This window comes from Mustela nivalis (assembly GCF_964662115.1).
Source record: "Mustela nivalis genome assembly, chromosome: 8".
Lineage (NCBI taxonomy): Eukaryota > Metazoa > Chordata > Mammalia > Carnivora > Mustelidae > Mustela > Mustela nivalis.
The window spans coordinates 62,049,207-62,073,630 of record NC_139027.1 but is presented as its reverse complement, the minus strand read 5'-3'; positions in this window follow the sequence as shown (position 1 = coordinate 62,073,630).

Below are 24,424 nucleotides of genomic sequence, written 5' to 3'. Positions count from 1 at the left end.
TAAAAACTAACAGAACTAGGAGAAATAAATAGTAATACCATAATAGCTAGGGACTTTAACACCTCACTCTCAATAATGAACAGATCACCCAGACAGAAAATCAATAAGGAAAGGGCTGATCTGAACAACACAATAGACCAAATGGGTCTAAAAGACATATAGAAAATATTCTATCCAACAAGAGCAGAATACACAGTCTTCTCAAATTCATATAAAGCACTTTATAGGACAGATTATATATTGGGCCATAAAACAGGTTTTAGGGAATTCAAGAAATTTGAGATCATACCAAGTATCTTCTCTGGTTACTGGAGCATGAAACTAGAAATTAATAACAAGAGGAAAACTAGAAAACTCACAAATACCTTTGAATTAAACAAGACTCTTTTGAGCACCAATGGATCAAAGAAGAAATTTAAGGGGAAATTAAAAAAAATTTATTGAGACAAACATGGAAACACAACATACCAGAAGATGTAGAATGCAGCCAAAGCAGCAGTTCTAAGAGGAATGTTCATACCAATAAGCACCTATATTAAAAAGCAAGAGAAATCCCAAATAAATAGCATAGCTCTGTGCTCTAAGAAACTAGAAAATGAAGCACAAACTGAGGTCAAAAATAGTAGAAGAAAGAAAATAATAAAGTTTAGGACAGAAACAGATGAAATCCAATCAAGAAATGGACATATGACATGAACAAAGATCTCTCCAAAGAATAAATTTACAAATGGCCAATGGACACATGAAGAAATCATCCAGCATCAGGGACATATAAATCAAAAACACAATGAGATATCACCTCGAACCAGTCAGAAAGACTAAAATTAACAAGTCAGAAAATGACTGATATTGGTGAGGATGAAGAGAAAGGGGAACCCTGTTACACTGTAGATGGGAATGCAAGCTAATGCAGCCACTCTGGAAAACAGGATGGATGTTCCTCAAAAAACTGAAAAGAAAGCCATCCTATGACTAATTGCACTACTATGTATCTACCCCAAAGATACAAATGTAGTGATTCAAAGGGGTACCTGTACCCTAATGTTTATAGCAACTATGTCCACAATAGTCAAAATATGGAAAGAGCTCAGATGACCAACAACAAATGAATAGATAAAGAATATGTTGTGTGTGTGTGTATAAAACAGAATTCTACTCAACCATAAAAAATGAAATTTTGCCATTTGCAATGACTGGATGCAACTAGAAGCTATTATGCTAAGCGAAATAAGTCAATCAGAGAAAGATAATTATCATATGATTTCATTAATTTGTGGAATGTAAGAAACAAAACAAAGGAGCAGAGGGGAAGGGAGGGAAAAATAAAACAATATGAGATCAGAGAGGGAGACAAACCATAAGAGACTCTTAGTCACAGGAAACAAACTGAAGGTTGCTGGAGGAGAGGAGGTTGGGGAATGGGGTAACTGGGTGATGAACATTAAGGAGGGCACGTGATATATCGAGCACTGGGTTTTATACAAGATTGGTGAATCACTGAACTCTACCTCTGAAACAAGAATACACCTTATGTTAATTAACTGAATTAATAAATAAGAAATGAAATAGAAGACAAAAAGCAAAAGAAAAGATTAATCAAATTAAGAGTTGATTCTTTGAAAATATAAGCAAAATTGACAAACCTTTAGCTGAATAAACCAAGGAAAAAAGAAAGGACCCAAAACAACAAAATTACAAATTATAAAAGATATTACAATTGTAACACAAAAACTTAAAAGACTGTAAGAGATAATTGTGAATAACTACATGCCAACAAACCGAACAACTTAGAAGAAATGGAAAAATTCTTAGAAACATACAATCTACCAACACAGTAAGAGGAAGAAGTAGAAAATCTGAATCAGCCAATTAATAGCAAGGATATTAAATAAGTAATCAAAAATCTCCCAACACAGATAAGCCCAGGACCAGATGGCTTCACTGGTGAATTTTACCAAACATTTAAAGAAAGATTTACATCAACCTTCTTAAATCTTTCCCAAAAATCAGAAGAGAGAATACTCCCAAACTCATTTTATGAAGCCAACATTATCTTGATACCAAAACCAAGAAGACACTACTGAAAAAGAAGACTTCAGTCCAATATCTGTGAAGAAAATAGATGCAGTATTTCTTAATAAAATACTAGCAAATCAAATTCAGTAGCCTATTAAAAATATCATTCACCATGATCAAGTGTGATTTATCCTTGAGAAGCAAGCATGGCTCAAAATATACTAATCAATGTGATACATCACATTAATAAAATGAAAGAACATAATCATATAATTATTTTAACAGATGCAAAAAAAAAAAAGTATTTGATAAAACTGAACATCAATTCATGAAAAACCTCTTAACAAGGGGATCCTGGGTGACTCAGTTGGTTAAGCATCTGCCTTCAGCTCAGGTCATGATCCTGGGGTCCTGGGATAGAAACTTAAATCAGGCCTCTGCTCAGCAGGGAGCCTGCTTCACCCCCTCCCTCTGCCTACCATTCTGCCTGCTTGGGCTCACTCTCTTTCCTCTCTCTATCAAATAAATACTTAAAAAAAAAAAAAAAAAAAAAAAAAAACCTCTTAACAATTCAGGTATAGAAGGGAACATATTGCCACATGGTAAAGGCTATATATGACAAGCCCACAGCTAACATCATACTCACTGCTTGTGAAAGGTTGAAAGCTTTCTCTCTAAGATCAGGAACAAGAAAAGCATATGTGCTCTCACCACTACCATTCGACATAGTGCTAGAAGTCCTAGCTAGAGCAGTGAGGTAAGAAAAAGATATAAAAAGTATCACAGTTGAAAAGGAAGAAGTAAAATCATCTCTATTTGCAGATGACATGCTTTTATGGATAGAAAATCCTAAAGACTCAACTAGAATACTGTTATACCTAATTAATGAAATCAGTAAAATTGCAAGATATAAAAGTAACATACAAAAAATCAGTAGCATTTCTATATACCAACAATGAATTTTCTCAGAAATAAAGAAAGAAATCAATCCCATTTACAATAGTACTGAAAACAATAAAGTAGGAATATATAACTTAAGAGCTGAAAGAGTTCTACTTTGAAAACTATAGGACACCGATGAAAGAAATCAAATAAGACTCAAATAAATGGGAAGATGTCCCATGTTCATGGATTGGACAAATTAAGATTATAAAAATTTCAGTACTACCAAAAATTATCTATAGATTCAATGTAATCCCTATCAAAATTCCAATGGCATTTTTTCAGAAGTAGAAACAGAGAGTCAATATGACAGAGAGTCACATGGTTTCACTTACTTGTGGAGTGTAAGGAATAACACAGAGGACATTGGGAGACGGAGAGGAGTAGTGAGCTGGGGGAAATTGGTGGGGGAGACAACCATGAGAGACTGTGGACTCTGAGAAACAAACTGAGGGTTTTGGAGGGGAGAGGAGTAGGGGGTTGGGTGAGGCTGGTATTATAGAGGGCACATATTGGATGGAGCACTGGGTGTGGTGCATAAACAATGAATTTTGGAATTTTGGAATTAAATTAAATTAAATTTTTAAAAAAGAAGTAAACAATCCTAAAATTTACATGGAAACACAAAAGATTCCAAATAACCAAAGAATCCTGAGAAAGAGAAACAAAGAAGGAGGCATCACACTTCCTGATTTCAAGCTGTACTATCTAAAGCTACCATCAAAACAGTATAGTATTATATTGGCATAAAAAAGACAAATAGAGCAATGGAACAAAATTAAGAGTTCAGAAATAAATCTAAGCATATACAGTCAACTAATATTTGACAAGAAAGCCAAGATACTCAGTGAAGAAAAGACAGTTTCTTCAATACCTGGATATTTACATGTAAAAGAAAAAAACTGGATCTATATCTTACACCATTCACAAAAATTAACTCAAGATGGATTGAAGACTTAAATGTAAGATCTAAAGCCATTAAGTTCCATGCCAAGACCCTGTCTTGGCAATGTCTTTGTTATGAAACCCAAAGCACAAGCAACAAGCTAAAGAATAAACAAATGGGACTACATCAAAGAAAAATAGCTTCAGCATACCGAAAGAAACCATCAACAAAATGAAAAGATAACCTACAGAGTAAAAAAAATTGCAAACTGTGTTATCTCTTAAGGGATTAATATCCAAAACCTATAAAGAACTCATATAATTCAAACAGCCCAATTAAAAATGGGCAAAGGCAAATAATCCAATCAAGAAATGGGCAGAGGACATGAACAGACATTTCTGCAAAGAAGACATCCAGATGGCCAACAGACACATGAGAAAGTGCTCCATATCACTTGGCATCAGGGAAATACAAATCAAAACCACAATGAGATATCACCTCACACCACTCAGAATGGCTAAAACCAACAAGTCAGGAAATGACAGATGCTGGCGAGTATGCGGAGAAAGAGGAACCCTCCTACACTGTTGGTGGGAATGCAAGCTGGTGCAGCCACTCTGGAAAACAGCATGGAGGTTCCTCAAAATGTTGAAAATAGAACTGCCCTATGACCCAGCAATGGCACTATTGGGTATTTCCCCTAAAGATACAAACGTAGTGATCCAAAGGGGCACGTGCACCCGAATGTTTATAGCAGCAATGTCCACAATAGCCAAACTATGGAAAGAACCTAGATGTCCATCAACAGATGAATGGATCAAGAAGATGTGGTATATATACACAATAGAATACTATGCAGCCATCAAAAGAAATGAAATCTTGCCATTTGCGACAACATGGATGGAACTAGAGCGTATCATGCTTAGCGAAATAAGTCAAGCAGAGAAAGACAACTATCGTATGATCTCCCTGATATGAGGAAGTGGTGATGCAACACGGGGGCTTAAGTGGGTGGGAGAAGAATAAATGAAACAAGATGGGATTGGGAGGCAGACAAGCCATAAGTGACTCTTAATCTCACAAAACAAACTGAGGGTTGCTGGGGGGAGGGGGTTTGGGAGAAGGGGGTGGGATTATGGACATTGGGGAGGGTATGTGCTTTGGTGAGTGCTGTGAAGTGTGTAAACCTGGTGATTCACAGACCTGTACCCCTGAGGATAAAAATATATGTTTATAAAAAATAAAAAATTTAAAAAAAATGGGCAAAGGATCTGCATAGATATTTCTCCAAAGAGGATATATGAAAGGCAACAGGTACAGGAAAGATGCTCAACATCACCAGCATTAGCTAGCACTAGCATTAGGGCAATGTAAATTAGAAGCACAAGAAGATATCATCTCATGCGTATTAGAATGGTCATCATCAGAAAGACAAGAGATAAGAAATGCTAGTAGGAATGAGGAGAAAAGAAAACCTTTGTGCACTGCTGGGATTGTAATTTGGTTCAGCTACTATGAAAAACAGCATGGAGGATCCTTAAGAAACTTAAAAATATATAACTACCATATGATCCAGCAGTTCAACTGTGGGAATATAACCAAAGGAAATAAAAACACTAGGTCAAAAAGATATCAGCATCCCCATATTCATAACAGCATTACTTACAATGGCCAAGACATGGAAACAACCTAAAGTGTCCATCAACACATGAACATATCAAGAAGTTGTGGTATATATATATACACACACATACAATAGAGTACTGTTCAGCTATAAACAATGAAGAAATCCTACCACTTTAAACAACATGGATGGACCCTGAAGGTATTTTTCTAAGTGAAATAAATCAGAGAAAGAAAATACTGTATTATCTCATTTACATGTGGAATCTAAAAACAAAACAAAAGCAAACAAAACTCATAAAGGGTCAGACTTGTAATTACCAGAGGCAGGGGATGAGGACAGGGGGAATTGGAGGAAGGTGTCAAAAGGTACAAACTTAACATTTATAAGGTAAGTAAGTACTAAGGATACAATGTAAAACATGATGACTATAGATAATATTGCTGTATAATACATAGGAACGTTGATGAGAGTAAATCCTAAGAATTCTCATCACAGGGAAAAATTATTCATTTTTTCCCTCTCTTTCTTTCTTGCTTTCTTTCTTTCTTTCCTTTGGTACCTATATGAGAAGATGGGGGTTAGCTGAACCTGTTGAGATAATCATTTCACATTACATGTAAATCAAACAATCATGCTATACATCTTAAGTTTATACAGTGGTGTATGTCTATTATTTTTCAATAAAATTTGAAAACAAAGATGAAAAGAGATAAAATGGAATGCTTAGAACATTTTTACATATGACAAAAGAAGGCAGAAAAAGATAACAAAGTAACAGAAAACAGATGGACAAAGTGCACAAAAAGCAAAATAGTAGATTCAAACCCAACTATATCAATAATTACATTAAATATTAATGGCACTATTATTTAAATGCAAAGATTGACAGATTAGATAGCTAAAGCTAAATCAAACTACATGCTATGTACAAGAAATAGACATTCACTATAAAAACAGAAATAGGATAAAATTTAAAAGATGGAAAAGGTGGGGGTATCTGGGTGGCTCAGTTGATTGGGCCTCTGCCTTTGGCTTGGGTCATAATCTCGGCGTCCTGGGGCTGAGCCCTATGTGAGGTTCCCTGCTCAGCTGGGGAGATTGCTTCTCCCTTTGCCCCACCCCTGACTCCTATCAAATAAGTAAATAAAATCTTTTAAAAAAATAAATAAAGGAGGAAAAGGTATACCATGCAATTACTACTCTAAACTCTCTATAGCAATAGTAGAGAAAATTGACTCTGGTCAAAGAAGAGTCAAGAGATAAAGAAGTTTCTCAAAATAAGTGGCCAATTCATTTAAAAGATGTAAGAAACCTAATTAATTAAGAACATATAACATGTTCTTGAGTACACATTCATAATGTGTACATAAATGTGTACACAGTTATAACACAGTTTCAAAATATATAAAACAAAGTCACAGAACTACATGAGATAGACAAACACACAATTATCAGAAGTTTCAAAACTCTTCTCTCAGTTTAACAGAAGCAGACAGTAAATCTAGCAACCAATATGAACTAAATGACATTTATGCAGCATGACACAGAGCAACAGCAAAATACACATTCTTTTCGAACATACATGGATTATTCACTCTAATGCACAATATATTGTGCCATATAAGAAGAGTTAATAAATGTAACAGGGTACATACTATGTTAGTTTGCTATAAAGAGAATTAAAATAGGATTCAATTTTTTTAAAAACCCGCAAAATTCACACTTACTGGGATAAAGCTGTATTCTTAAATAACACAGCTTAAGAAGAAATCAAGATGGAAGTCAGAAAATATTGTGAACTGAGCAAAATACAACATATCAAAATGTATCAGCTGTAGCTAAAATAGTATGTTGGGAATTTTTTAATTTAAAATGATTGTATTAGAAAACATGAAAGATAAAAAAAATCTAGGCTATCGCAGTAATAAACAAAACATTCCAAACTTTTAAAAAAGAGCAAATCAAACCCAAATTAAGTAGAAGGAAGGAAATAAAAAAAGTTTAGAGTAAAAATCAAGGAAATGGAAAACAGGTAAACAGGAAATTAATAAAAATGCTGGTTAACTAAACCAAAAAGATAAATGCTTTGGGGGCACCTAGGTGGCTCAGTGGGTTAAGCCTCTGCCTTCAGCTCAGGTCATGATCTCAGGGTTCTGCGATCAAGCCTCACATCGGGCTCTCTGCTCGGCAGGGAGGCTGCTTCCTCCTCTCTCTCTACCTGCCTCTCTTGAGAGATCACCTACTTGTGATCTCTATCTGTCAAATGAATAAAGAAAATCTTAAAAAAAAAAAGATAAATGCTTTGATACATTTGATAAATTCTTAGCTAGAGCTATCAAGTAAAAAAGAGAGAAGACATATTTGCTAGCTTCAAGAATGAAAGAGGAGACAGTTCTAGAGATCCCATATTAATAAGACATCAAGAGGAAATTACAAAAGACTTAGGTCATAAGTTCAACAAATTAAATGAAAATAACACATTAAACAAAACAAATTACCAAAACAAACATAAGACAATAGAACAGCTATAAGGTCATATATATTTGTAATTTCAACCTCCTCTCAAAGAAAATTCCAAAGTTCATTTAGCTTCACTGGTAATTTCTATGAAATAACTTAAGGAACAAATAATACCAATGCTCCAGGAACTCTTTTTTTTTTTTTTTTTAATTTTATTTATTTATTTATTTTAATTTTTTTATTTTTTATAAACATATATTTTTATCCCCAGGGGTACAGGTCTGTGAATCACCAGGTTTACACACTTCACAGCACTCACCAAAGCACATACCCTCCCCAATGTCCATAATCCCACCCCCTTCTCCCAAACCCCCTCCCCCCAGCAACCCTCAGTTTGTTTTTGTGAGATTAAGAGTCACTTATGGCTTGTCTGCCTCCCAATCCCATCTTGTTTCATTTACAAACGTAGTGATCCAAAGGGGCACGTGCACCCGAATGTTTATAGCAGCAATGTCCACAATAGCCAAACTATGGAAAGAACCTAGATGTCCATCAACAGATGAATGGATCAAGAAGATGTGGTATATATACACAATGGAATACTATGCAGCCATCAAAAGAAATGAAATCTTGCCATTTGCGACAACATGGATGGAACTAGAGCGTATCATGCTTAGTGAAATAAGTCAAACAGAGAAAGACAACTATCGTATGATCTCCCTGATATGAGGAAGTGGTGATCCAGGAACTCTTTTAGACAATAGAATAGGATGGCAAACTTCCTAAACCATTTTATGAGGTCAGCATCACTCTGATAATAATATTGAGTATGATTATAATATGATTAGAAAAAGAAAACCAGGGGCGCCTGGGTGGCTCAGTGGGTTAAGCCGCTGCCTTCGGCTCAGGTCATGAACCCAGGATCCTGGGATCGAGTCCCGCATAGGGCTCTCTGCTGAGCGGAGAGTCTGCTTTCCTCTCTCTCTCTCTCTCTCTCTCTGCCTGTGTCTCTGCCTACTTGTGATCTTTCTCTGTCAAATAAATAAATAAAATCTTTAAAAAAAAGAAAAAGAAAACCATAGACCAGTATCTCTGATGAATATAAATATATAAATATCTAACACAATTCTAGTAAATAAAATCCAGAAGTATTTCAAAGAAGTTTTATCTCAAGTTTGCAAAATTAGTTTAACATTTGAATGTCAGTTGTGTATTTCACTTTAGCAGGAAAATAAAGGGGATAAAATATATGCTTATTCTAATAGATGAAGGGGAGAATTCAGTAATTTTTTAACACTCATTGGTGATAAAAACTCTCAGCAAAGTTAGAACTTTCTTACCCTCACAAAGAGTATATATAAAAGACCTAGAGCAATCGTCTTATTTACTCATGAAAAACTGAGTATTTCCTGTAGATATTTGGGTAAGGCAAGTTTATCTGATCACCACTGCTACTGTTTACTACTAAAAGTCTTAATGAAATGAGCTAACAAAATGAAACGAAAGGCACAAAAATTGGATATAAAGAAATAAAGCTATATTCACAGATGACATCATTGTGCACATAGAACATCTTGGAGAATCTACAGAAAAGTCTCCAGAAGTAATAATTGGATTCAGCAATGTCACAACATACAATACTAGTATATCAAAATTAATTGCACGTTCAGATACTAGAATTGAACAGTTTGAAATTTTAAAAATTTCCTTTATTATAATAAAGGAAATTAATAAAATTATTAGGGAAAATTTAATAAAATATGTGTCATATCTACATACTAAAGATTTAGAAAGCATTATTGGTAGAAATTAAGACATCTAAATACATGAAGAGATTTGAAACATCCATTCATTGGAAGGAAGACAATTCTTTTATGATACTAATTCTCTCTAAATTGGTCTACAAATTCTATACAATCTCAGTTAGAATCTAGAAAAATTCCACTAGGCTGTTTGCTAGAAACTGACAAGCTCATTCTAAAATTTATATGAGAAGTTTATGTGGAAACGCAAAGAATGTAGACTCACCAAAACAATATAGAAGAAAGAACACAAGAAGAACACATACTACTTGGTTCTTGGCTAAAGTCTTATTTGAATTAAATATTGTACTTAATTGTAATTAACCTCAGCCTTTGCCTTATACCATACACAGAAATTAACTCTAGATGGATGGGACCTAAAATAAAAGAAAAATCTTTTTAGAAGTGTTCACAGAGAAAATCCTTGCAGTCTTGGGGTTAAGACTTCTTCAACAGGAAACACACACACACACACACACACACACATACACACACCCCAAACCATAAAAGAATTTTAAAAAATCAATTAGACTTCTTATAAATGTAAATTCTGTTATTTGAGGAGCATCCTTATTAAAATGAACGAGCAAAAAACAGACTGGAAAAATAATAATTGCAATGTAGGTGTCTGACAAATTATTTTCTGTCAACAATGTATAAGGTAATCTTTCAACTGAATTATAAGAAGTCAAACAACTTGATGTAAAAATGGGCAAAAAATTTGATCAGGTACTTCACAAAAGATGTGCAAATGGCCAATAAGCACATGAAATTGGTCATCATTAGTCGCCAAGGAAATGTAAATTAAAACTATAGTCACTTCCATGCACCTACTGTAATGGCTAAGTCAAAAAGGTTGACAATACCAATGTTGATGAGGATATGCAATACTGGACTGGGAACTGTCACTTTACTAGTGTAGTGTAAAATGGTGTAACCACACTATGGAAAGTGATTTGATAGTTTCTTATAAAATTAAATACACTTAACCTATGATCACACAGTTCTCTTTTAATTGTTTATCTAAGAGAAATAAAACATATTTCTACCAAAGAACTTGTAGTTAAATTACCACAGCAACTTTCTTCATGATACTTCAAAACTGACACAATCTGAATGTCAATCCTCAGATGAATGTATAGACTATTGTAGTATATCCATACAAGGGAGTAGTACTATACAGCAATAAGAAGAGTATACTCAACACTGTTATGCTGCATGCAAGAAGCAAGAAATAAAGGCTCACATGCTATAGAATTCCTTTTATGTGAAATTCTAAAAAAATCTTATATAGTAACTGAAGCAGATTAGTGGTTTCCTGGGAACTAGATATGCTGGTGGGGTAAGGACAGTTATTGACTGCAAATAGCATTAAGGGATCTTACTGAGGTGACAAGGGTGTCCTATATCTTGATTGTGAGGGAGATTACACAAATACACAGAGCAAAATTTATCAAACTGTTCACTAAAAGTGGGTGTATTTTATTATATATAAATTATACACCAGTTGACCAGATCCTGCTAAATTCAAAGATTTGGAAGCATTTAGCAATCAGGGTTAGGGAATATACTTTTGCCTAGAAGAAGCAAACTTTTTAGGAAGCTTGAAGAAAAGAAGCTACTGTAAAGATACACTGGGACAGGAATCTGATTCAGAACTTATCTGATAATCTCTTTATAAAAGGCAGCTCTTAGCAAAGGAGGAAAATTTAAAATGAGGGAAGCATGGGGAAAGCAGGAAGGCAATCAAACTCAAGCTCACTGTGTAGTCTTACTGTGTTTCATGCTAAGGGCATTTCATATATAATCTTGCATGCTTATCAAAGCAATATGTGATAAGCACTACTAAATCTTCTAAATAACATGCTCAAGTAACAAAACTAGAAGTAGAAGTGTTGAGATGTGAACTTAAACCTGTTGTTTCCAAGATACAGCTTTTTTCACTTAGGTAAGAAAAAGTAATTGATGAGGCAGTGTTATTAAAAATGCAAGGATGGGTTGTTTTGTCTATATATAGGATGAGAGATTGGTCTTTATTTTTTTTTCAGATTTGTCTTTAAAAGAGAATGAGAACTTCTACCTCTGAGAGAGATGTCAGAAGTTGTACATGAAAAAAGTACTTAACTTTTTGAAATAGAAGGAACTTGATACTTATATTTCATAGTTAACTTGACCTGATTTCCAAGTTCTGAACTGAGAGACTTCAGGAAGCCTCTTAAAATTTCCCCAGTAACTAAATAAATTAGTGTGGCAGGATGATACTCCTACATTAGTAGCTTTTAAAAATAACTTGTCTAAGATTATGTTCCTTATGAGAATCATTATTTTGGTTGGGTGTCCCCAGTGGTACTAAGCAAGAAATTGGATTGATCTACATTTTTATAAATCCTTCAAATCCAGTCTTATAAAGGTATAGCAATATTATTTTTCCCTTTGAAAATGATATAAAGTTATAGGGAAAAAGTAAAAGAACTTAAAAATTACAAATTCTGAAGAGAGAAAAAATGGGGAGATTTAAACAAAAATATAACCTAGTACTAAATATGAAGTCTTGTATGTAAACTGGAAATCTCAAAGGCACAATAAGGCATAAAGGGATCTGGCTTTTCTGAAGTCCATTTGAAGGAGACTGTATAGAACTGTGTGAAATAGAAGCAAAACATGGATCACTGTATAAGGAACTAACAAAATCTTCAAAATGTGTTAAAGAAAGTTTCCAGAATGTCCTAGTCCAATCAGATTGAGTGTAAAATGCTGTGTTCAATCTAATTTTTTTTAAAGATTTTATTCATTTATTTGACAGACAGAGATCACAAGTAGGCAGAGAGGCAGGCAGAGAGGAGGAGGCAGGCTCCGGGAGGAGCAGAGAGTTGGATGCAGGGCTAGATCCCAGGACCCTGAGATCATGACCTGAGCCGAAGGCAAAGGCTTTATCCCACTGAGCCACCCAGGTGCCCAAATCTAAAATTTTTAAGTAGTCACGTTTTTAAAATTATTTTTTTAAGTAGGCTCCATTCCCAGCGTGGAGACCAACACAGGGCTTGAACTCACAACCTTGAGTGAAAGCCCTGAGATCAAGTCAGATGCTTAACTAACTGAACAACCTAGGTGCCCGCTAGTAGCCACATTTTAAATTGGACTGGATAAACTGCAGTTCATTTAGAGAAGGAAATCAAAATAATAAAATATTCAGAAAACACAATGTAGGAAGAACATATGAAGAGGTTGAAATGAAAAGGTTTTGTGACAATGGTCTGATGGATAAAAACTGACTTTGCATTTTTCAGTGGGAACAATCAGTACATGAAGAAGAATGTCTAGCACACATACCTTTCCACAAATGAGATGGCCTGCTTCCCTGAGGGACAAACCGCCTACCATTCAAACTACTGAAGATGATAAATGATTATCTTTTAAGAAGAGTCTATAGTTGGGATTCTAAGTTTCTTAGCCTTCATTGCTATCAGATACTTTACATGTTACAGATCAAAATGATTTGGCCACAGTTTGGTTGAGAAGGATGAAGAAGAAGAAAGAATTTAATGGTAGTATCATAGATTTTTTTTTTAAAGATTTATTTATTTGACACAGGGATAGAGTGCACAAACATGGGGAGTGGTAGAGGGAGAAGCAGGCTCCCTGTTGAGCAGGGAGCCCGGAGCCTGACATGGGGCTTGATCCCAGGACCATGGTGGGATCATGATCTGAACCAAAGGCATATGCTTAACAAACAGCCACCCAGGTGGCCCCATAGATTCTTGAGTAAGGAGTAAGAGGACAGAAAGGTAAGAAGAGCAGATGTTTGGGGAAAGTGTAATAAACTCCATTTTATAGTAGGTTTTAAATTTATACTGAAATGCCAACGTTATAACCAGGTATAAATATTTGATATTATTTGCAAATGTGGAATTGTGTTTCATGGAGAAAATATAAGTAGTTGTAGTTCTAGAACTTATTTGCCTGGAAATAGTTGCTAAAGATGAGGGTGTGAATGACGTCTCAAGGGAAAGGAATATAGAAAGAGGAAAGGATAAGAATAGAATCTTAAGGAATTAGGAGAAAAATAAGATGTTTATAGAAGCCAAGGAAGAAGAGAATACCAAGAAGTCAGGAGCCATTGAATATACTTAAAATACTGCAAGGAGGGTTAAAGAAGACTCAGAAAACTCCATTTAATTTGACCATCAGGATTTGGACATGGGAGATAATTTTCTGTAAATTAATGGATACAAATGTTAGCAAATAGAAGTAGAGAGTATACTTTTTTTTTTTCAATGAATTTAGTGGCAATGGGAAGAACAGTGAGATAGCATGTTGATTGTCAAACAAGATAAAAGCAAGTTTGTTTAGAAAATTAGATGTTTTTGTGTATGTTTATGTGAGCAAAAACAATTAGAGAAAAAGACCAACAATGCCAAACAAGGAAGAGGTATCTCCTCCAGATCCTGGATAAACCAAGCAGTAAAAGACCTAAAGTGCTTGATGACCTTGGGGTCATTGCTAACTCTTAAGGCTCAGCTTCCTGATACTGTGCCTGAGATACCTATTTTAAATATCACCAAGAGGCCTACACATGAAGTGCATAACAAGTCTAGCTCAGTGCTTGATACACAGTCGTTATTATTTTTAAAAACCTAGTATTTCTTTTGGAAAGGAGATGGAAACAGGATGGCAGAGAAGGAAAGATGAAGACACCAGAGAAAGTTTCAGAGAGTGAAGCATGGTGACAGATGGAGAGGAGGAAAGATTATGGAGGTTGTACCAGATGGCCTCTGCTTTTTCAGTAAAGTAGGAAGGAAGGTCATCTGTTCAGAGTGAGGACAGCATGGTTGAGAATGAGGCATGAAAAAATGTAGAAAAATGTTAGAATACTTTTTTTCTCCCTAGAGAAAAGGGATATACAGTTCAGAGAGGCACAAGATACTGAGATCCCAAGGAATAAGATGCCTAGAAGTGAGGTTGGAAAACAAGAGTTTAGCAGACCCCGTGGAAGCTTTCTCATAAGTTTATTTGGTAAAGTTTGGCAGTTTGGGAATGAATGAGTAGGCTACAAATGGTAAGGTAACTTATTTGGGGGGATTTGGCATGATCTAGGGGTGACTCTGGTAACGAGCCATCTAGAAGTCACAGAGTCTTGGTGCCTGGGGAAGTCTTGTGAAGTTGGAGGTAGGATGAAAAACTGGGTACTTGAGAGGTCATTGAGGATACAGGGGCCCTGATAAAGAAAAAAAAAAAAAAGAATAACAGGCGGGAGAGATGGGAATGAGGATGGTTGTAGTAGATGAGAGGAGTGCTTATATATGGATTATTAAAGTTGGTCAGTCTTAAGAGAAGATGAGTTGTAAAGTGGTGTTAAGTAGAAGGGTGACTGAAGAGCATTCATATCAAGACCATAAGAATTGAAGAAGTTAGATACATTTTATAAAGGGTATGGTTTTGGACATCAATGAAGATTCTCAAATTATTGGGCTGATGAAAGAGTTAAGGAACAACAATATAACAGCAGTAGAGCTTCAGTGAAAAAAGGTAGGAATAGTAGGTGACAGTTCCAAGGCTGTGAAGAGGCTTTTAAAAGGTGCCCTACCATGTCAGAACAAACATTTACCCAGGACTCAACAGATCTGAGCTTGAAACATGGTTCTGCCACCAACTAGCTATTGGGTTTCTCAGCTGAAGAGTAAGGGATTGGGACTCTGAGATTACTTCCAGTTAGATCTAATAACTGTGACCTCTAAGACTGACACAGTCTCAGTTCACTAGATGTGTACACTCAAGTTAAAGAGATAAGCTACCTGCTCATGCCAAAAGAGAAATAAATAAATAAATAAATAAATAAATAAATAAATAAATATAGCAGAGAGGTAACCATATGAAACAATGTTTGAATGTTAAGTAGTTGGCAAGGTAATTTCTACTACAGATGTATCTCGGGACAAGAGCTCCATGTTAGGGTCACCATCTTTCCTTGTAGAGAGATGAGGAAGCCCCATGCTCTTGACTTCTGAACAAGAATGAAGATCACCTAGTCATTGCCACTGAGGCATAGTTTCCCAATCAGCTTGGTGTTTAATTGGATGTCTTGCCCAATGAAGCTCCAGGCTAGCACTAACCCCTCACTCTGAGGAAGACTCATTATAGAGAGAGGAGCACAGCAATGGCCTTCAGCAAGCCTCCCACTTCCACCCCTGGCTTTTCAACAAAGCTCTCTGGAATCTGCTTCTTCCTTGCACTCACAACCCTCCACACATAGTCTCCTTCAACAGCCATATCCACTTACCTGCTATACTTCTTACGTGTCATTTTTTTTTTTTTATACTCCAATCATGTGACTATACTAGTTCAGGTAATTCATTGCTTTATTTTTTTTTTTTTTAGCTTTACTGAAGTATAATTGATAAGCAAAAATCACATGTATTTGGTGTTTATATCTTGATAAATCTGGAATCATTGCTGTCTGAAGCCGAGCCCAGGGAAACAGAAGTCCTACTGAGTGCAGCCTCTATTAGGAGACTTCTTATGACCTATAGATTGACCCATACCTGGGACAGACCCATTTCACTTCTGTAGTCCTGGCTTCACCATCGGGTATAGTGCTAGGGTCCACATGGCATTAGGGGTCCACAAAAGTGTCTTTTTTTATTTCTTTTAGAATAAGAAAACGATGAATATGATAGCATGAATATAACATAAGGAATCTAGCCTGGATTAGACTTGTTTTTACATCAAACATTCATAAAATATAATCTTTATTTATTTTTTCTGGAGGAAAAGGGCCATAGAGTCAAAAGTGCCTAGACACCATGAAGTTTATAATGCAGTCCTGGGTGTAATCATAATAGCATTCTTCCCCCCCCCTCTTAAATTCTCTCAGTTTAAATGATAAGGTTATAGGGTGACCCTACCAATGAGAGAGTAGATGAGAGATGTAAGGGAGATGTGAGATGGAAACTCTCAAACCTAAAGTAAAATACAGATGAATGCCTGTTTCAGACCAGTAGGCACGGTAAACACATGGTCATGTTTTAATGTTCTCTGTGAGTCTGTCCATCTCTGAAGTATCCCTTCCATTCTTAGAATCATCTGAAGAGAAGACAATTCACCAGCCAGGACACCAAAAAGTATACATGAGAGAAGGAGCATGGATATTGTGACTCCACCCACCAATGTGGAAAACTCCTACCCCAGTACCTCCTCCCCTTTCGTCTGTTTCCCCCCCACTTCCCCCTCTCACTTTCTCTGTCTCCCAGGCTGCCAAGTGTTGTTAGAGTTAGTTTTGAAAACATGCCTATTGGCTCTGCCACAAATTCATGTTCTCTAACCTTTCAATGTGGCTCAGCAGTCCTTCTTTTCATCTCTTGCTAACTCTGTCACTCTTCCTCCCATGGCTTGGCATAGAGGAGAATGAGAAACAGGTCAGTCTTTCACTCACTCAGCAACTCTTGGTTGAGGACATACCATGACACCCAGGACAACAACTCGTCCTGTCACAGATCTGACCTCAAGGTGCTCATGATGTATGAAAAGCAATGTGATTCACCATTTTTTTTTTTTTTTACATGCCTACTATGTGGCAAGCAGGATAACAAACTAGTTGTTTTAAAAAGATGAAACTGACATAAGCTCTGCTTCCCCTGAAAAGTTCACTTCTCAAATGTATGTAAATGGATCAATACCAAGCCAAATGTTGCCTCTCTTTAATTGGGGGTCAGGAGCTGATTATGCTAAGTTCACCCGAGGGCAGATTACAAGTGAAAATTTGACCCAGCTTCCACAACAGGCATCTCTCTGCTCTTAATTTGGACCTCCTCCCATCTTCAGACATTTCTACATTAAAACCAAAGTGAATACAAGCTTATTTTTAAATCATTAAAACCACTGGCCCAAACAGCTCTCTACGGCATCTTGTTCCTTAGTTAGGAGCTGTCAGAATCACTTAAAAACAAAGCTGAGCAAAGTGTTAAATAAACGTACAAGAAGGCAGAAGGGGCAGTTCAAATATCACCAGGTAATCTAAATCCACTGTGGATTTGGGGAGAGCGCATCTGCAGACTCTGAGAGACCGCAATGCTGATTAGCTTTTTAATCTTACCCCAGTAAGGATGGAAATTTTTCCTGTTACTGAGAGACACGAGGAAACCATTATTTCTTTGTAAAGACAAATATCCATTTCAGTAAGTAATTTAAAGCACGCACTGTAGAGAACATGTGTGGATATTTGGCAGAGAGCTGGAAGTACTAATAAAATAACTTCTCTTTAGCCGGTCTTTTCTAGACTAAAAGACAGAATTAATGGTGTCTTCTTTCTGGTATTTACCATATTATAGATGCTTACAGTTGATCAACTGTTAGAAATAAAGAAGTCTTATGCACATAAAATCAGGGAAGGAGGACAAGAGAAATCTATCACTATTTTCTTTTTTACTTAGAATGTCATCAGTATTTAACTAACTCTCTTGATGTCAGCTTGGCTAATGACTCTGTCTTTCATTATTTAGATATGTCTACACCTACATAGCCTGGGATTGTCTCCAACACACATATTTGGCTTTGATACCATTTGCCCCTTTAGGATGTGGTGATATATCCTAGGGAAAAAATGCACTTATATTTTAAAATAAGTCTTATTTCATGACATGTTTGTGAGGCTAAACAGAAAATGGCAGGTTGATGATATTACGGGGCACTAGGAATAATTTCACTCTAGAAACCACACATCTTGTCACCTGTCCCTCATTGTGTCATGCTGGGCGATGGCAAGATAATGGTCAGTATTCCTACACAAAGTGGGAGCAGGGGGCTGGCTATTATGGAGAGATAAACCCTACCTGTCTCTGTCATTACACTCATGAAGTTTACTATGACTTTGGGGTAGTAGACTATGAGAAAGGCCAAATACAATATTTAATTAGTGGAATAAGAGCAAAGAGTAGAAAAATTAGTGTTGTATCTCCTGACATAAATGAAGTGCCTAGCACTCTGCATCGTCCCTAGGAGGTGCTCAGTAAATATTCGTTAAATGAATGAATAAATATTTTCTATACCCCAGATGATAGGTCTGAGCTATCATATCATACCATATCATATCATTGGGTCTCCAATGGCAAGTAGGAGAGTTCAAGATTTTCAGTCATTTTTTTTCTCCTGGATAATTGGTTTTTTTATATACACAATCTAACAAGTGACTATTAGAATAATCAATCTGCTGACCCTGTGTTCAGGGAGGTTTCCAAGACCGAGGACTCTACCGTGCATCAGAGGTGGGAACCCACTGATCAAGACTTTTTAATGGATCTTCATATGTCACTGTTCTACAAAGTCCCCATCTCTCTTTAAGTCTTTGGTGTCCTTCAGGGACTCTTCATATTAGCTTTCTAATTCTCAAAAATAATGTCACAGAATTTCCTTTTCTCTTATTGATGTCGATTGCAATGCATCATCTTCTGGATCAAGTTAAATAGTTTTTCCTTTGCATTTCTACCTTTGAAATTTTTGTGGACTGTAATTATTTCCCATCTTGGCAATAGCTTCAATGAATTACCCATTTTCTTTAATCCACCCAGATAACTGGATTGTTCTATGGGCTTAATCATCTTGCTGCTTTTGCCTGGAGTTCCTCTCATGCTGTTCATTTGTTCTGAAAGGAGATGCCTCAAACCGAACCCTGCACTCTGGTGAGATTTTTAAGGAGCAGATGTTCTCTTGGTATCCTTATGATGCAATTTTATTGCTATGCAGCTTTTCATGGCATTATCAACAATTTGTATTTTCTCCAAAACTATGTCTAAAGCTTTGGAAAACTTTACTTTCACTTATGGGCCTTCATTTTACTTGTATTTTATGAAGAGGGAGAGGGAGGGAGAGAGAGAGAGAGAGAGGGAGGGATTTGCATGCATGTGTGTGTGTATAAGATAAAATACAGAAGGACTGCCTACCGTGTTTACGTTTTCTAACTAAAGCAGTCATTTCTGTTGATCCAGTGCCTTAGGGATTACAACTATCCAACTTTAACATTTCAAAAGCTCCTATTCATTTGATGGTTTATAAAATATTATTTTATATATACATAGTTAGATACACAGATACAGATTTGTAATATGTAATCCCATGAGGCAGAATTATTCCCATTTTACAGATGATGAAAACAACTGTCTGAAACATCCACTAACTGGCCTCATGAAGCAAGGGCAGACCTGGGACACATCCCCTGGACACCCTGACTCCCAGGCCAGAGCCATTTCTGCTCCAAAACATCTGCCTCCTCCATCACAGCTGTTGTTAAGAGAAACCAATTTCAGTTTCAGATACTGCATATATAATAAAACACTACAGCAAGCTTTACACTCAGCCTCCAATACTTACGGCATACTTTGTTTTATCAGATTGCCTTGCCACAGTCAAAGGAAGGGAAAAAAGAAACTAGGAAAGTGAAGTGTAGCTCCCGTTTTTCTTTGCAGAGAAGCCTGCGAAAGACCAGTGTTGGGAGTCAAGGGCAAGGGCATCATTCTGAGCTTCCTCTAGTAGAGTGAGAGAGACTCAACCTCACCATGCTCTACTGGTAATAAAACAGAACACACAACATGGAGCATACAGTGCTGATCTACTGAGGGGAGAGCCCCCAAATTATGAACAGGTTGCCTTCCAAATGTTCTCTTGAAGAAAGTTGTTTAGATTAATGAATGCATGTTCTCATGCCAAAAAAAAGGGCTTATAAATAAGGTTAAGAGTTTAGGTCTTAGCCACAAAATCCTGGCTGTAGGTGTGCCTGGAGTATAGTACCAGGTGTCCTGGGGTCTCTATAGTTTTGTGGGTTTTTGTCTTTTTTTTTTTTAATGTGTTTTGGGATGCCTAGGACACAAATCCAAACCACATCCCCCAACCACTGCAGTGAATCAGGATCTCTCCAGGCTCCAAATCATGAGCACCCAGGTGGGATGCTATGGCCTTGCCATGGCCTGAGGAAGGGGCCCTCGACAGGTGGTGAAAGTGAGGACCAGCAGGGGACATTTGCAGAGAGCAGGAACAGGGCAGCTGACAGCAGAAGCTGTCCTGACAGCTAGAGACTCCAGCTAGGTCAGCACTAGGAAAAGTTTCCTCCTTCTCTTTACCCTTGTCAGCCTGAGACACCACCTCTCTTTCCTGCTATCAAGGTTCCTTTTCACCAGAAATAATTTGAGTCAGAAGAGATGTCTGGGGCTCCCACCTCATACTCTGTTTTTGAAGCCAGTCCATAGTGATACCAAAGGTTGGCTGGGTTTGTACATTTTCGGGTCCCTTTGCATAAAGGTTGTACAGGAGAAACCAGATTCTTTGCCATGCTCTGGGCCCCTACCGCTCTATCAGTATCACTTGTAATTTAATAAATACTTTATTTCATATGTAAATTCACAAGATATCATTGTCCAACATCTCAGTTGCTTAGGTTATGCCTATTCAGAGAATTTATATCTGGTATCATCTAGTATAAATCACCCAAATTGATATCCTTATTCTTTTTTTTTTTAAAGATTTTATTTATTTATTTATTTGACAGACAGAAATCACAAGTAGGTGGAGAGGCAGGCAGAGAGAGAGAGAGAGGAGGAAGCAGGCTCCCCGCTGAGCAGAGAGCCAGATGCGGGGCTCGATCCCAGGACCTTGGGATCATGACCTGGGCCAAAGGCAGAGGCTTTAACCCACTGAGCCACCCAGGAGCCCCATGATATCCTTATTCTTAATGTGACTTATTTATATCCAAATGTCTAGTGAGAATTATCAAGATTTTTCCCATGTAGTTGCGAGAATGATGGGCTCTGGAGTAGGACTGCCTGGTTTATAAACTTTCACCCTTTTTTTAGTTATTTATACAAGAGTAAAAATAATGCCTATTCCAAAGAGTTGTTGAGAGAATTAATGGCTTGGTCCTTATAATGAGCTTATCCTAGTAATCACCAGAGAATAAGCATTTGGTATTTTCTGTTATTATCATCATCGTCTCCTGTTGTCTTCTTACGGTTCAGAGTAATGTAGGTTCTAGAATTTTAATGCGATTTTAGCAGAGACTTTGGGAAGGACTCTCTGTTTCAATAGGGGTCTCTGAGATTGGAGGATGTGAGGAAAGGGGCTAGCACCTGTGAGCTCTTCCAGTGGAAGATGGGAGAGTGGGAAGAAAAAATGACTCTACTTCTTTGCTGTCACCACTACAGAGATTGGTATGCACAAGCCCAACCCCAGGATTCATGAAAATTGGAGATGGCATTAAGGCCTATGGATAGAGAAGGAGGCAGCTGAGTGTGATAGTGGTGAATATGTATTCCGAGGGGCCGACCCTCTGGGCTTGAACCCCATCTCCATCCCTTAATACCTGTATGACCTTGAGCATGTGACAAACTCTGTGTCTCAGAGATAATGACAGTATCTACTTACAAGGTTGTTGTGAGGATTAAATGAGTTAATGTATATAAATAACATACACTAATAATACCCGACATAGTTTAAGTACTACAGAAGGAAGTGAAAAAAGTGGTGATAACCCAGATACAGGTAATAATACAAGCACCCCTTCCAGGGGCTCTTCTTATATTCCATATGTATCCAGGATATGTTTACATATCAAGTGTGTTTACTGACCTGAGTTTATTTTTAAATAATGATTCAGCTATCTTCTCATCTTATTTGGTTTTACTAATTTGCTTTTTTTTAAACCATGGTTTCTCCATGTCATCCTAACTTTATTATCAACTTAAGAAAAAGAATTCAGCCCTTCCTTGCATGAACGGACTCATAGTCTGCATCTGGAATGTATTCAGATTTGTTCCCTTTTAGCATCTAGAATGATAGGTAAGAAGCAGTCAAATCCAGGTTTGTCTCTGCAAGAGGCATGACCCAGCCATTCTTCCTGTATAATTCTTGCTCTGAAGCAATGCTGGCCTCTTTTTGATCAATCTCTTTATGGAAGGCTATGCAATTCCTAAAAAAAAAAAAAAAAAAAAAAAAAAAAAGGCCTGAAATGATGAGAGACACAAGATAGAACAACAGAATATTGTCAGACGAAATTAGCTATCTGTCCCTGTCATTGTTACTTGGCCCCTCTGAACTTCAGTTTCCTTCTCTGTGAAATGGACATAATACTACGTACCATTTTGTGCAGCATTCATAGAGTAACTGAGATGATGAATTATTATTGTAATGCTCTGTTTTATTACAATAGCTGTGCTCTATTTCTTGGTTTATCAAAATCTGGATTCATCCATGGAGCATGTTGTGTAAGGGAGTACTGTCTTTTGTGTGTGGTGAGGCAGAAAAAGACTGAGAATAGTTGATCTGAAAGACGGGATGGATTGCATGCCTCTCGGGAATTCCTCCATAGATTTTGTTTTCCTCACCTAAACTTCTGGTATGTCCGGAAAGCCAGAGAGCTCACAGTTGTATGCATAGAGAAGTATACAGGATTTTGCTCTTCTGTGGTTTGGGTTTGTGCAGAAATGTTCAACCAAGCAGCCAACCCAGCTGACATAAGATTTGACATTCTCTTAAGAACATTAAGGAGGCTGACAAAGACACTTGGCCATCTTTCCTTCCTATGGAAGCACTTTGGAGCCTCTGTAGTCAGGGCCAAGCTTTTCCTGAAGTGGTTTGGGGTCACCTCTGGCACACAGACAAAAGCCCAATAAAGACCCTAGTGTCCTAGATTATAGTGCATGACTCTATTAATCTTAGTCTAGAAAAGTTTTAAAGCAGATGTAACCAAACGCCTGTCTCAGTCATAATAAAATAAGTAAATAAAGATCACAAAAAGGAAAGCAACCATAGAATATAAAAAGCTCCACTTTCAAATTTACCATGTGCCCGCCAATGATTTTCTCTTGGCATTGTATGTGTTAATTTGCTGTGTCTACTCATCCATGAGGGTCTGCAACAGCATTATGAAAAGTCAATGAGATCTACAATAATGAGGTTTGTTGTTTTTTTTTTTTAAAGATTTTATTTATTTATCAGAGACAGAGAGCGTGAGCAAGCACACAGCAGGGGAGTGGCAGGCAGAGGGAGAAGCAGGCTCCCCGTTGAGCAGGGAGCCTGATGTCGGGCTCAATCCCAGGACACCAGGATCATGACCTGAACCAAAGGCAGATACTTAGCTGACTGAGCCACCCAGGCATCCCGAGTTTTCTGGTTCCAATTTTATGTTTTCATATTGATTATGATTTTTAAAATATGAAAGGACAGAACATATTCTGAGTCATCTAGTAAACCATCTTAGAACCATATATTGCCCTATAATTTCAGTGCTCAGGTTTATATGTGGGTGAATAGTCGTACTGGTACCCAATGATAACATACAGTCAGAACATTTCTGGCTGGCTTTAGGTGATTGTGCCCTAATATTAATGAGACAGCAATCGTCATGTGTCTGCTATTGTACTCTCACTGGATTTTTTTTTACTAATTATAAAGATAAAACTTCTTTTGCAGTGATCAGCTACAATTGAAAGATATTTTCACAGGCTAGGGTTTTAGTTTCATAATTTATTTAATAAATCTAGAATGTTTTGACATCATGAAAATGACAATGTGGTGGAATAATATTCTACATTAATTGTCACAAGCTAATGAGAAAAGAACAGAGGCAGACTTAATATATAAATGGGATTTTTGCACCAAACGAATAGTAAATGACATCAGAGCACCTGGTACAAATTTCCAAAGCTTTTATAG